Source organism: Elephantulus edwardii, unplaced genomic scaffold (genome assembly GCF_000299155.1).
Source record: "Elephantulus edwardii isolate Elephantulus edwardi_28Jun2011 unplaced genomic scaffold, EleEdw1.0 scaffold00080, whole genome shotgun sequence".
NCBI classification, from domain to species: domain Eukaryota; kingdom Metazoa; phylum Chordata; class Mammalia; order Macroscelidea; family Macroscelididae; genus Elephantulus; species Elephantulus edwardii.
In genome coordinates this window covers 11149912-11163141 of record NW_006399830.1, presented here as the reverse complement: position 1 = coordinate 11163141, position 13230 = coordinate 11149912, and positions in this window count along the sequence as shown.

Sequence of the window (13230 nt, the reverse complement as noted above, 5' to 3'; positions counted from 1 at the left end):
CAGTTGTGCTTCTCTTTTTTTTTTTTGTATTCATCCCTTCTAGACATCAAGTGCCAGAAAGACACCAATGAATCTGAGAAATCCATCAGTTCCTGGAGGACAAGGAACAAAGCCTCCTGGGCCAACAGAGGAACACTGGCAAAGTCATACCAAAGAACCAACATGAAAATGTGGCCATAGTCTTAAATTAGAGTCTCTTCTCCACCTAAAGTCAATGGATTTGTAAAAATGTGTTGAAGCAAGGAGAGCTAACATTGTCATGGTAAGAGGATGGCTGGTGACAATCTTCTTTAGGCGACTCCATGTCTTTTGATTGAGGCAACAGGACATTGATAACAAGAAAGTGGTTTTGTGCTGTCCAATCAGAACTGACCCATAGCTGACTCTCCAGTGGGTTTTCTGAGGCAGGGCATCACACAAGGGGATATCGCCTGGCATTCTCCTGCAGAGCAGCACTGAATTCTGTACAGACACTAGTTCAGGAGTCAGAACACTGGGAGCAGGGCACTTGAATGACTCTGAGAGCAAACCAAGTCTATTCCAACTCTTAGTCACCTGTGTGTGCTAGAGTAGAGGCTACTCCAAAGGTTTTCAAAAGCTGATTTTCCCAAAGAAGATTCCAAGCCTTCCTCCTAAGGCTTCTTAGTTGTGCTTCTCTTGACAGTCTATCCTAAGACATCTCAGACATTCAGGAGCAGCTATGTGACATGGACAATGGCAGGGTTTTGTTGATCTTTTGCTAAAATGCTCAGAGAGGCACTTGTGACTGACTTCTGACAATTACACGAGTCCCTTTCTAGGCTCTGTCTTATCTTCTTTAATTTCCTAATTTAGTTTTATATTTTAAAAGGTTCTTTTTCTATTTTTCTTATTGTTGTCGTTATATGCCCATCGAGTCACCTGCCCTATCCTGAGCCGATCTCATTGTCTGCAACAAACTTAATCCCATTTCTGCAGTCACTGAGTCAATCCATCTCATCCTGCGTCTTCCTTTCCTGCGCTGTCCCTCCACCCTTCCAAGCATGATGTCCCTCTCCAAGGACCGGTCCTACCTGGCCACGTGCCCAAAGTATGTGAGACAGAATCTCAAAATCCTTGCCTCCAGGGAGCAGCCTGGTTTCACCCTCTCCATGACAAACCTGTTTGTTCTCCTGGCATTCCATTGTATGTTCAACACTCTTCTCCAGCACCACAACTCAAAGACGTCAATCTTTCTTCTATCATCTTTGATATTATTGTCTGGCTCTCTGATGCATAGCAAGTAATTGCGAAGACCATGGCTTGGATCAGGTGCACCTTAGTCTCTAGACTGACACTGTTGCTCTTTGGTAGTCTAGAAAGGTCCCTGATAGCAGACTTTCCCAAAGCAATTCATCTTTAGATTTCCTGATTGCTGATGCCAATATTTTATTTTATTATACATTTAAAAACTCCCAGCAGCATTTGAATAGGGTACCATTGAGTTTATAGATTAATTTACGGGAGAATTGTCTTCCCTTCCATGAGCATGGTATATCTCTTCTCATTTAACTAAGTCACTTTGTTTTGCTTCATTTATGGCTCTAAGTTAATTCTACAATATTATCCATAAAGGTCTTGAGAAACTTTTACTGAATTTCTTCCAAAGTACCTTGTTTTGGACTCTCCACTGCATGGTGTGAGGACAATTAGCTGTCCATATGGGGAAAAAATAAAATTAGATTCCCACCTCCCACATAAGCAAAAATCAGTTCCAGATGAATTAAAGAACCGTGTGAAAAGTAAAGTTGTAAAACTTTTCCAAAAAGAGTAGACAGGGAAGAGTATCTCACTGGAAAATCCAAAACAATAATGCCTTAAATAGTACGCTCTGATTTAAGATTACTTCTATTTCAGATGGAGTAATGTTAGAGGGGGCAGTGAGAAACAGCAATGGCTGATTCACGGTGATATCGCGAATTAGGCTTCTCACACTCTGCCCTGCTGTACTCAACGTGCTGTATCGATGCTTGAGGTCAACCTCAACGCCCAAGATGGCCACTGGAGCTCCAGCCATCGCATCTGCATTCTAGACAGCAGGTTGAAGATGATGAGGAAGGGAAATGTCCCGGAAGTCCCATGAAACACTTTCACTCACTTCATTAGCCAGTTTTCAGTCTAGTGGCCACAACACCCAGCTGTAAAAGAAGCAGAGAAATGTAGCTTACTTTAGACGAGTGACACTGTCCAGATAAAATCTGGGATTCTATTACTGAAAAAGAATGGTAGAGTAGGTGTTGTTGTTGTTGTTGTTGTTATGTGCCGTCAAGTCACTTGCAACTCATAGTGACCCTATGTACAACAGCCCTAAACTCCGCTCTGTCCTGTGCCAATCGCACTGTCTCTGACACTCCCATCCCAATTATCCCAGTCACTGAATCAATCCATCTCATAGAGGGCCTTCCTCTCCTGCGCCGTCCCTCCACCCTCCCAACCATGATGTCCTTGTCCAAGGACCGGTCTCTCCTCACAACATGTCCAAAGTATGTTAGACGGAGCCTCAGAATCCTTGCCTCCAAGGAGCCACCCAGTTTAACCCTTTCCAGGACAAATCTGTTTGTTTTCCTAGCAGTCCATGGTATTCTCAATACTCTTCTCCAGCACCACAGCTCAAGGCATCAATTCTCCTTCTATCCTCCTTGGTCATTGTCTAATTTTCTGATGCATAACAAGTGATTGCAAAGACCATGGCCTGTATCAGACGCACCTTAGTCTCCAGAGAGACACCATTGCTCTTCAGTACTTTGGAGAGGTCCCTAACGGCAGACTTTCCCATGGCAATGCGCCTTTTAATTTCCTGGCTGCTGGTGCCAAGACTGTTGACTGTGGAGCCAAGCAGACTAAAGCTGTGTACAATCTCAATCTCTTCACCATCCATCCTGATGCTGCCGATTGGTCCAGTGGTGAGAATCTTTGTCTTCTTGACATTGAGCCTCAATCCATATTGTAGGCTGCAGTCCTTGACACTCTGCAGCAGGCGCTTCAGGTCCTCCTCAGTTTCAGCAAGCAGGGCTGTGTCATCCGCATAACGCAGATTGTTGATAAATCGTCCACCAATCCTGACCCCACATTTCTCCTCATAGAGCCCAGCCTTCCGGATAATCTGTTCTGCATATAGGTTGAAGAGGTATGGAGATAGGATGCATCCCTGGCGTACGCCCTTCCCAATTTTGAACCTGCAGTGTTCCCTTGCTCTGTTCTGACGACTGCCTCCTGGTCCAAGCATAAATTTCACATTTGAACGATCAAGTGTTCTGGGATTCCCATTCTTCTCAGAGTCAGCCACAGTTTGTTATGATCTACACAGTCAAATGCCTTTGCATAGTCAATGAAACACAGATAAACATTCCTCTGGTATTCCCTGCTTTCAGCCAAGATCCATCTAACATCAGCTACAATATCCCTAGTACCACGACCCCTTCTAAACCCAGCCTGGACTTCTGGCAGTTCTCTGTTGATGTGCTGTTCCAGTCATTTTTGGATAATCTTCAGTAAAATCTTGCTTGCATGTGAAATCAGTGAGATTGTTCTGTTGACAACTAGTTTGTGGTGGTGCTGAAGTCTCTCCCCTCTCAGCTCTCTTTCCTCTCCTTTTACCTCCTGTGAGAGAAGAGCTCTTAGGTGCCACACCCCAGTGAAACTCCCTTTACTCCCTTAGAGCTGGGATAAGATTAAGGGGTGTTGCCTTCCTCCCATAATTCTCCCACAACTCGTTTTCAGATCTTGGGGATCCTTACACGGCTTCCACATTCTATCATTGCATACACGCATTCTGGTGGGTCCACAATTCAATCCATGACCGCTGGGAAAATGACGTGACCCTTCAAGCTTCAGTCCCAAGGCACCCTCGTGACATCCCTAGGACATGCTGTTTTTTCCAACGTAAGTCCTCCTAAGACCTTCTAGATAGATACCTCTCCTGTATGAGCTGCTCCCTTGATGCCTGCACCTACCCTCACTGAGGGCTCCCAAGGTCAGGGCCACCTCCAGGTCATCGTCCTGCATCCTGCGCTGACCCAGGCTGGGACTGGCTCCTCTCTCCTGCACAACGGAGGGTGGGGGAGGCAGGTGATGAGTGGGACCGCAGGGCAGGGCTGCTCCCTGCACCCCCGGCAGCCCTCATTTGGAGGTGGCTGGACCAGGCCCCGGGGCTCTGCCCGCCTCCAGCCAGCCTGTCTTCAAGGACAGTGTGAGGAGGGAAGGAGAGAAGGGGGAGAGGCTGGTTATTAATTAAAAAGCAAGTCATGTGCAGGCCCTGCTTCATTCCAATAAAAACCGTCAAGGGTATTAATTACCAGCTAGATGCAGGTTCAGTTTACCCAGGCCCGGTGAGGATCGGGGTGGGGAGAATATCAATGAGCACCCAGTGGCCAGGGCTCCAGGGCCTGGGCCGGGGCACTGGCCATGGTGATAATTCAGCACCACTCGACCCACTGTCGTTAGTCGATTCTGACTCCAGGTGACCCTCTGCCGGGTTTCTGAGGCTGTAAATCTTTCCAGGACGTGACTGTCCTTCCGTCTCTGGAAGAGCAGATAGTGGATTCAAACCCCTGATCTTTTGTTTAACAGCACAGCACTTTATCAACTACATCTCCAGGGCTCCTTAGGCCACCACAGGGTGCTTCTTGGGGATCCCTGGGGGTTACAAATGGTTAATGAGCTTGACTGCTAACGGACAGTTGGGAGGAGGGGCACAGCTCTCCTCTGTATCACCTGGATCCCTTGGACTTAGGGTAACTGGTGGGAGCTGCCTCTGGCCCAGCAGGGAACTTCCTGCCCCCCCCCACAGGGCAATGTGTCACGTGACTGTTTGCCATCCCACCCTCCAACAGCCAAGACTGGTCCCCTTCATGTCCCCATTTGCAGCTGAGGAAATTAAGGCTCAGAAAGGTTCAGAACCTTGACAAGGTCGCAGAGCCAGCACGTGGCGGTACAGGTCCACCAGCCTGAGCTCCAGGACATGCAACCAGCGCTACCTCCCTGGGGGACCCGGGCCAGAGAGGGGGGCACTTGTCAGCTCAAAGGGTGCACTGGTGGGTGGTGATGCTCAGTCCTGGAGCCTCGCCCTGAGCACTAGATCTACCTGTGTGTGCTGGGGGTGCGGAGACGGGGGAGGAGGTGGCCCTGCCAGCAAGAGAGACGGGAAAGGGGCTCCAGGTGGGTGGAGGCATGGAGGCTGCCTCGTCCCCACTAACTCACTCTTCGACTTCCTCTCTCTTCTCTGTTCACCTCCCTCCCCCACCTCACCTTCCTCCCTACTTCCTATTCTCCCACCTTCCTCCTCCTCCCTCCTTACCTTCCTCTCTGCTCCCCTTCTTTCTCCTCTTCACCTTCCTCCTGTTCACCCCCACCTCCCTCCTTCCTCATCCCCCACTCCTCACCTTCCTCTCTGCTTACTGTCTTCTCTCCTTCTTCCTCCTCCTCCCTGCTCACCTTCCTCCCTCCCTATGTACCTCCCTCTCTCCTTCCTTCTTCACTTCCCCCTTCCTCCTCCACCACCCTCCTCCCTGCCCTCCCCCCTCCTCCCATCCTGTCCCCTCACCTTCCTCCCTCTGCCCCCTGCCTCCTCCTCTAACCCTCAGCAGCTCCTGTCAGCCTCAGAAGGCAGCCCCAGCCCAGCTCTCTCGTCCCCATGGAATTAAAATAGGCCTGACCTAAATACAAGCACAATGCCAGCGCTGAAAATACAGCAGTGTCAGCGGAAACTCCAACTGGGTAGGGGAAAAAAATCCACTTCGGGATTAAAGCCCCCAGGAAGGGGGCCAGGCCGCCCCAGACCCAGGGCTGGTGAAATACACACAGGAGTGGCCACTGATTGTTCCTCAAGTATCCCTGCGTGTCTGAGGGGCTGACCACAGGAGGACAGCTGCTCCGTGGCCAGGTTAGTGGTGAGCTTGCCAGGGCCCCGCATGGGAGGACTATCACCCCGAAACGTACCCAGAGGGGAGGCCCCACCCCAGGCAGCAGCAGTGCAAAGGAGACAAGAGGACAGTAAACAGCTGGTGGAAGGAGAAACCAGGTCCAGGGGGTCGTGAAGGAGCTATTGTCCTCGGTGATCTAACGGTCTCTCGTGGGGGACACAGGAGGGCTGGACTGGCTGGCCCCTAAGATTCAGACAGATGCCCTTTGCTCACCAGAAAAACCCCTGTCAGTAGATTCGAAGGCAGAAGAGTGTTACATTTTCACTTGCCACGTGAACTTGAACAGACATTTAACCTCTTGAATGTGGTTTTTCTCCAGAAGCTTGAGTGCTCATCTTTCTCCTGTGGAGTGGCTGGTGGCCCCAGACTGGGTGCCTTCAGGATTGCAGTGCAGATTCTTTCCACTAGGCTACCAGAGCTCCCTCCAAAAGCACGATTGACTAGTAAACAGCTTACCTGGAGATGGAGAGGTAGCGAGTTCCCCGTTACTGGAAGCATCCAAGCAAAATAAGAATGACCACTTGTCTGGTGTGTTGTAGAGAGAATTTTTACCATATGGAGGAAGGTCAGATTTGATTTTGAATAACAAAAACGATAGGGTTTTTTTGTGTTGGTTTTATTGTTGTTGTTTTTCACAAAAAATATTGTACTGGTCGGTACTGGTGTTTTACAAGCAAGCAGATGGTGGCTGGGCTGCCCTCGGCTGGGCCAGCTCCGTGGGTTGAATCCACACAAGGTAAGTGTCCTTCAGTGACAAGTGGTCAGGGGCAGTGACAGCCAGAGAGACCATACGTTCTCTCCCACTGGGACTGTGCAGAGAGAAGGCAATGGCGTCTTTTGTTTTCCTCTTTGCAGGAGTGTAGAATTGCTCCTGGGTGATATTGCTGTGAGAAGACAGGGGCGTTGTTAGTTGTCATCCTGTGGGCTTTGTTCCACGGCGGCCCCACCTGTGGAAGAAGAGCTGGACTCCATCCACCGTGTCCTCCTCTTCACAGGCTCCCCTCAGCGGGAGTCTCGGTTATCTAGTGAATCCACAAGTCCCCCAGGGGGCGCTTCAATTGACAGAAATATATTCTCTTTCAGATTAGGAGCTTCAAGTCCAAGTGCAGGGTGACAGCCCTGAGAGGTCACCCGCTCCCCGTTGGCTTGGAGGAGTGTCCTTGTTTCCTTTAACGTCTGTAGGTCAGGCATTCCTAGATCCCACCTGCCCCAGCCTTCCCTGGGGCAAGGAGCTTCCACAGGCAGAGATCTGGGTCTGAAAGGACACACTAGGCTCCTGGCAATCCTTTCTTTCTGTGTGGCTCTGAGATTCCCCTCCCCAACTCCAGCTCCATTTGTAACTGATTAATTACATTAACTGCTTGGTGGCCCAGTAATAAGGAGCATCTCTGTCAACCCAAAGGTTTATGGTTTGAATCCAACAGCAGCTTCGAGGGAAGAGGGCTCCTTTTGTGCCATTTACTGCCTCTGAACAGCCACTGGAGGCTTAGCTATTAGTTCCTTCCAACTAAACAGCACATAACAACGACGACAATCAATGGCAATTAATTCTAGAAAACACAATGTCTATGAATGATTGTGCAAAAAATCAATGTGATTTTATATCTTCACTTCCATAAGTAAATAAACATCAACAACCCTGTCATGTCCCTTCTTGTTCACGTCATTTCTGTGCGTTAGGAGCCTTCATGACACAATGTTGTTAGGTGCCATTGAGTCAAGTGTGACCCTGTCCTGTCCTGCGCCGTCCCCATCATCTCTGACACACCAGAGCCCAGTGCTGAAGTCACTGCGTCAATTCATCTCTTTGAGAATCTTCCCTTTTTCTAACCTTCCATCTTTCCAAGCATAATGTCCGTTTCCAAGGAAGAACCTCTCCTAGCAACATGTCCAAAGTATGAGAGCTGAAGCTTCATTATCTTCGCCTCCAAGGAGCACTCTGGCTGCACATTTTTTTTTATATTTGTGTGCGTGTACCGTCAAATCAGATCTGACTGGTACAGGAGGATATTGCGCCTCCTTCTCCGGCAGAGCGTCTGGTGGATTCGAACCTTGTTCCTCTGGGATTGCAGTGCAGCTTCTTGCCACTAGGCCACCAGAGATCCCTTTTTTTTTTTCTGGCTGCACATTTTCTGAGACGTATCTGTGTGGTTTTTTTTGGCAGTCTTAACCACCACCACCACCACCAGAGAGCTCTGTTGGCCTAGAGGATAGAAAGTTATGCTGCCAAAGGTGGGTGATTTTAATCTGCGGCCCTCAGGCCTGGATCTAATTGTTTTTGCTCAAACATTCTTCTAAGTGGTATAGCCCTGGTCTGTCCATTTGCTGTGCAGAGCTAACTCATGGTTGCTGTGATTCTAAACACTGTGACACTAATGTGTCAAATGTGATAATGGTCACCCATGGTGAACAGTGTTGGTGGAGCTCTCCAATTAAAACAAGCTTGGAAGCAGGAGTGGCATCCACTTCCGAAATAGCTTGACTCCGGAAACTCTATGAACTTGGAGAAACGATGAAAATTTTGCAAGTGTTCAGGTCTTTCGTTCATAGGATTGCTACAACTCGATGGCACTTAACAACAACATTAAGTATTCAGCACTCAAAATTTTCCTACGCCGAGCTCAAAAGATCAATTCTTCTTCTGTCATCCTTGCTCACTGTTCAGCTCTCGAATACGTGGCAAGTAACTGCAAAGACCCTGGCCTGATTTGGTGCACCTTGGTCTTTTCTAATTACATGAATCAGGGGCGAGTAGGGAGTTCTGGTGGCTGAGTGGTAAGGAGCGTCTCTGTCGACCCAAAGGCAGGTGGTTTGAATCCACCAGCTGCTCCATGGGCGAAAAACGAGGAATCTCCTTCTCTGTGATTTTTCTGCCTCTGAAAACCTGCTGGAGGGTCAGCTATGTGAGGTGGTTCCTACTCAACACACAACAATAACAATCAATGGCAGTTAATGCTAGAAAACAAAATGTCTCTACATGATTGTCTGAAAAAACCCTCATTTAAATGAAATAAATCAAAATCATAACAATCCTATCCCGCCTTTTCTTGTTCGTGTACTTCTATGTATTAGGACCCTGATGGCATAGTGTATAACTTATTAGGCTACATAATCAAAGGATTGGTGGTTCAAATCCACCCGCGACTCCTTGGGAGAAAGATGGACAGTCATTCTCCTCCTGTGAAGCTTTACAGCCTTCGAAAAACTGCGGCGGGGGGGGTGGTGGGGTGCTGTGAGGCCATAGTGACTCAGGGGTAGAGGGTCTGTGTAGGGGACATGTGTCAACTGACCACTCATGCTGAAAAGACGATGTAGAATGGAAGGGAGACAGACGGTTCAAGGTCTGTCTCTGGCCTATTCCAGACCGAGGCAGAGGGTCTGCGGACAGCGGTGTGCAGGAGGCAGGAGCTGCTGGGCTAGTGTCCCCACTGTTTCAGGGACAATGAAATGCAAGCATATCCTGTGCCAATCGGGTCTGACTGGACAGCGCACAAGGAAGAAAAAAATATAAAGAAATCTAACGGCACTTAACAACAACAACAACAAGAAGTACCAAGTACAAGGTCCGCAACACGGGAGGGGCGGCCTCGGGGATCCACACATGATAAAGGCTCTTAGATTTGCACTTAGAATCAGCCTTTCACAATAAGGAGATGAATGATATAAATCGTGCTGGTAATTTTTTTGAATTTATTTTATTATTTTTGTGTGTGTATACCGTCAAATTGGATCTGACTGGTACAGGAGGAGATAGCAGCTCCTTCTCCAGCAAAGCATCTGGTGGATTCGAACCATGTACCTCTGGGATTGCAGTGCAGCTTCTTGCCACTAGGCCACCAGAGCTCCCTGTGCTGGTAATTTATATGTTGAATTTCTCTTAGAACAACATGAAAGAAGGAAGAAAGAAAAACGTCATGACAAGTCGAGGGATCAAGCCCAGGAGAAAGGGAAGAGCGACATGGTTGAGTGCCTTTGACCCCAAGTCCTTCCTGCTTTTTGAACAGCTCGAGTGTCCACGGTGCGATGATGTAGTCAGCCTCACGCTGGTCTGAACCACTCAGAGGCCAGGCAGGAGGGAAGAAGGCTGTCCTGGGCATGTCGAGATAACATTGTCCTTTTGCCTGTTCTCTGCAAATTACGTGGAGCTGGGGTCTCTGCAGCCGCAGACCCATCGGGTCCTGGACCTCGGCAGCCAGGGACAAATTCTCCAGGAAGCAAAGTGGCAGATCCTCAGTACCAGGTGTCCAGGTATGTGAGGCAGGGTCAGGTGAGCAGAGAGAGGCTTGGCCTGGACTCCGAGGGGAGCATGTAAAGGCTTGGCCTGGACTCTGAGGGGAGCAGGTGGGGCTGGTTTTACCGAGAAACCATGTCCTCCAGGCCCTGCTGCTGGGCCACCTCCTACCTCACTGGCCCCGTGGTCCTTGAGACAGGAAAGACCATCGTCATTGGTGGAGACTGAGTGACAAGGAGCAGAAAGTGCCTGACAGACACACAAGACACAAATGCCCACTCTGGCCGGGGGAGTAGATGGAAATGGGGTTTGACGGGGAAGGGCCCCCACCCATGAATCAATCCAGTCGTGATACTCACATGGCCAGCAGCGGGCAGGGTGGGCGCCAGGCAGTGGGGAGCCTGCGTCTGTGGGAGTTCAAGCCTTCAGAGAGGCCAGTCTGGGAAGGTTCCCAGGATCGGACAGCCTGGAAGCCAGCCTTGGGGCAGGCCTGAACTAAGGACAGCTTCAGATGCGACACAGCTCCAGATTACCCGGGGGGTGGGGGGGCTGCGTGAGGGTCCAGTGGAAGGGTGGGGATGGGTGGTGGTTGGACAGCAGGCTGGGAGGCGAGCTGGGAGCAGCAGAGCCCTTTGGAAAGTATAATGAGGCCAGCCCGGCTCTGTGGGGTGAAGCAAACAGGCCTAAAACTCTGCAGAGAGGGGCACCTCCTCACAGCCCAACCCAGAGGAGGGCCAGGGGCTGACACACCTTCAGATACTCTAACATTCGGCGGAGGGAGGCCAAGCCAGCTGTCCCACAGTGGGACCTCCCTCCAGGCCTTCGGGTCACCAGCGGGTCAGCTCTCTGGGTGTTTCAGGAGCTCAGGACCAGAGCTCAGTCCTGTGTGCTTCCCTCTTCTCTGTCCTCTCCCCTCCCTGGCCCCGGCATCCAACCGCTTGGCCCAGCCAAGACCCCCTTGGGCACTGACTCAGGGCAGGACTGGGTGGACACAGGACACAGCCCTCAGATAAGGCCACTTCCAGTCCGAGGACAGAGGCAGAGAGCTGCGGAGCTGTGGGATTGTGGGGGCCACCAGACAGCTGACCATCCTCGATGAAGAACCCCTCCCTGGAGGCAGTGGACATGAACTGAGCCAGCTGTTAAGGGGCTTGGAGGACACTCAGTAACCACTTGTCCAGGAGCTGGGAGTCCCCTGATGACCAGTCAGTCCTCCTGTATTCACAAAGAGCTCCTCTCCAGAAGCCCTTCGGCGTCAATGTCCACAGACCCACGATGAGGTGGCAGGTGGACGTGGGGACCAGCCCCTAGTCCACACCACGAAGCTTCTTTAGGCAGTATTCAGTGTGTAGGACAGGGGATAGGAGCCAAGGAGACCAGAACAGCGGGAACCTGTCCTGGTAGAAAGGACCAAAACCGGGGAGAGACAGTCAAAGCTGGTGAAGGCTCTGGGAAGCTCTGGGTCCCTTTCCCACCCTGGTTGATGCTTCCAAGGAGACCAGCTGTCCACACGGTACTCAGGGTACCCCCAGGAGGCCCCAGTGGGGAGAGGCCTGTTTTTGAGGCTGTAAATGGCACCAGAAGACACTGCTCATCTTTTTCTCTCAGACCCTCTGCTGGATTTGAACTGTCAGAGATGGGGATTAGCAGCGTAACTCCCTCTAGACTACACCAGCAGAGCTAGAGCTCCCCCTCCTAGACTTCCAGCCTCCTAAGAGGTAAGAGAATAGATGTCGGTTAGTTAAAGCCGTCTGCTGTGGCATCTCTGTTGATAACTGAGACGTCCTACTTCATCAAACATGATGTCCTCCGTCATCAATGGATCCCTGTGGAACAAGCCAGTCGGACAACACACTGTGCTTATCCATAAGGCTGGTTTTGGGGGGAGCTCTGGTGGCCTAGTGGCAAGAAGCTGCACTACAATCCCAGAGGTGCAGGGTTCAAATCCACCAGATGCTCTGCTGGAGAAGGAGGGACAATCTCTTTCTGTACCAGTCAGATCCGATTTGATGGTACACACAAAAAAAATAATAATAAATTTTTTTTTAGAAAGGCTGGTTTTTGGAAGTCGATCTCTAGATCTTTCTCCCTAGTCTCTTAGTCTGGAAGTTCCTCTGAAGCCTGTCCGCTAAGGGTGACCCTTCTGATATTTGAAATACCAGGGGTATAACATCTCACAACACAGTGAAATGCAAGCTACCACAGTAAGACAGACTGAGAGATGGATTGAGGTAAAATAGAAAGAATTTTAAATTTTATTTTAGTATTAGGTATTTATTAGGTATTATCTTCAATTTAAAAATAATTTTAAAAAAGGCAGTTCAGAGATCAGAATGAATGCCCCTGCCGCTGCACAATGATTCCTACCCTCCGCTTCAGAGGAGGGAGACCAGCCTCGTGCTGTCTCCCCGTCTTTCTCTTTTGAGGCCTCAAAGGCTCCTTCAGCTTTTGGGGGACGTGGCAGAGGAGACCTGGGTGACTTCACTGACTGTCCACGGAGGTCAGCTTGGCAGGGCTCACTGGTGGTGTTGGAGGCCACCTTTAATGTTAATAGACTTGCAGAGAGGAAATGGGGGTGGGGGACACCCTGGATCCTGCATCCCCACCCCCACTCAGGAAACTTGAAGAAGTCTGACTTACCCTGGAGCTCAGCTTCCACGGGGCCTGGAGCTGATTAGTCAAAGATATCCTACCCGCTCCTTCCTCAGGTTGCTAAGAGAGGTTATTCCTTGGAAAGGGATATCATGCTGGAAAGGTGGCGAGTCAGTGGACGAGAGGGAGGCCCTCGACGAGATGGATCAACACAGAGATGATGAGGGCGACACAGCACAGGGCAGGTTCACATCTGGGGTTCACAGGGTACCACACCAACCACCACCTCCCTCATGTAAGCAACAGGCCTGAGGTGCAGGGCCTCCACGTCCCCTCCTTGAACCTCCACCCTCCCTCCTGCAAGCGGGACCTCCCCATCCCCACTCCACAGCCGTCCCACGGCCTTCCCACGGCTGGAGCCGAAGAAATCTTCCTGTGGCCCTGGGTGGCCCTGAATCGCCACCTTCC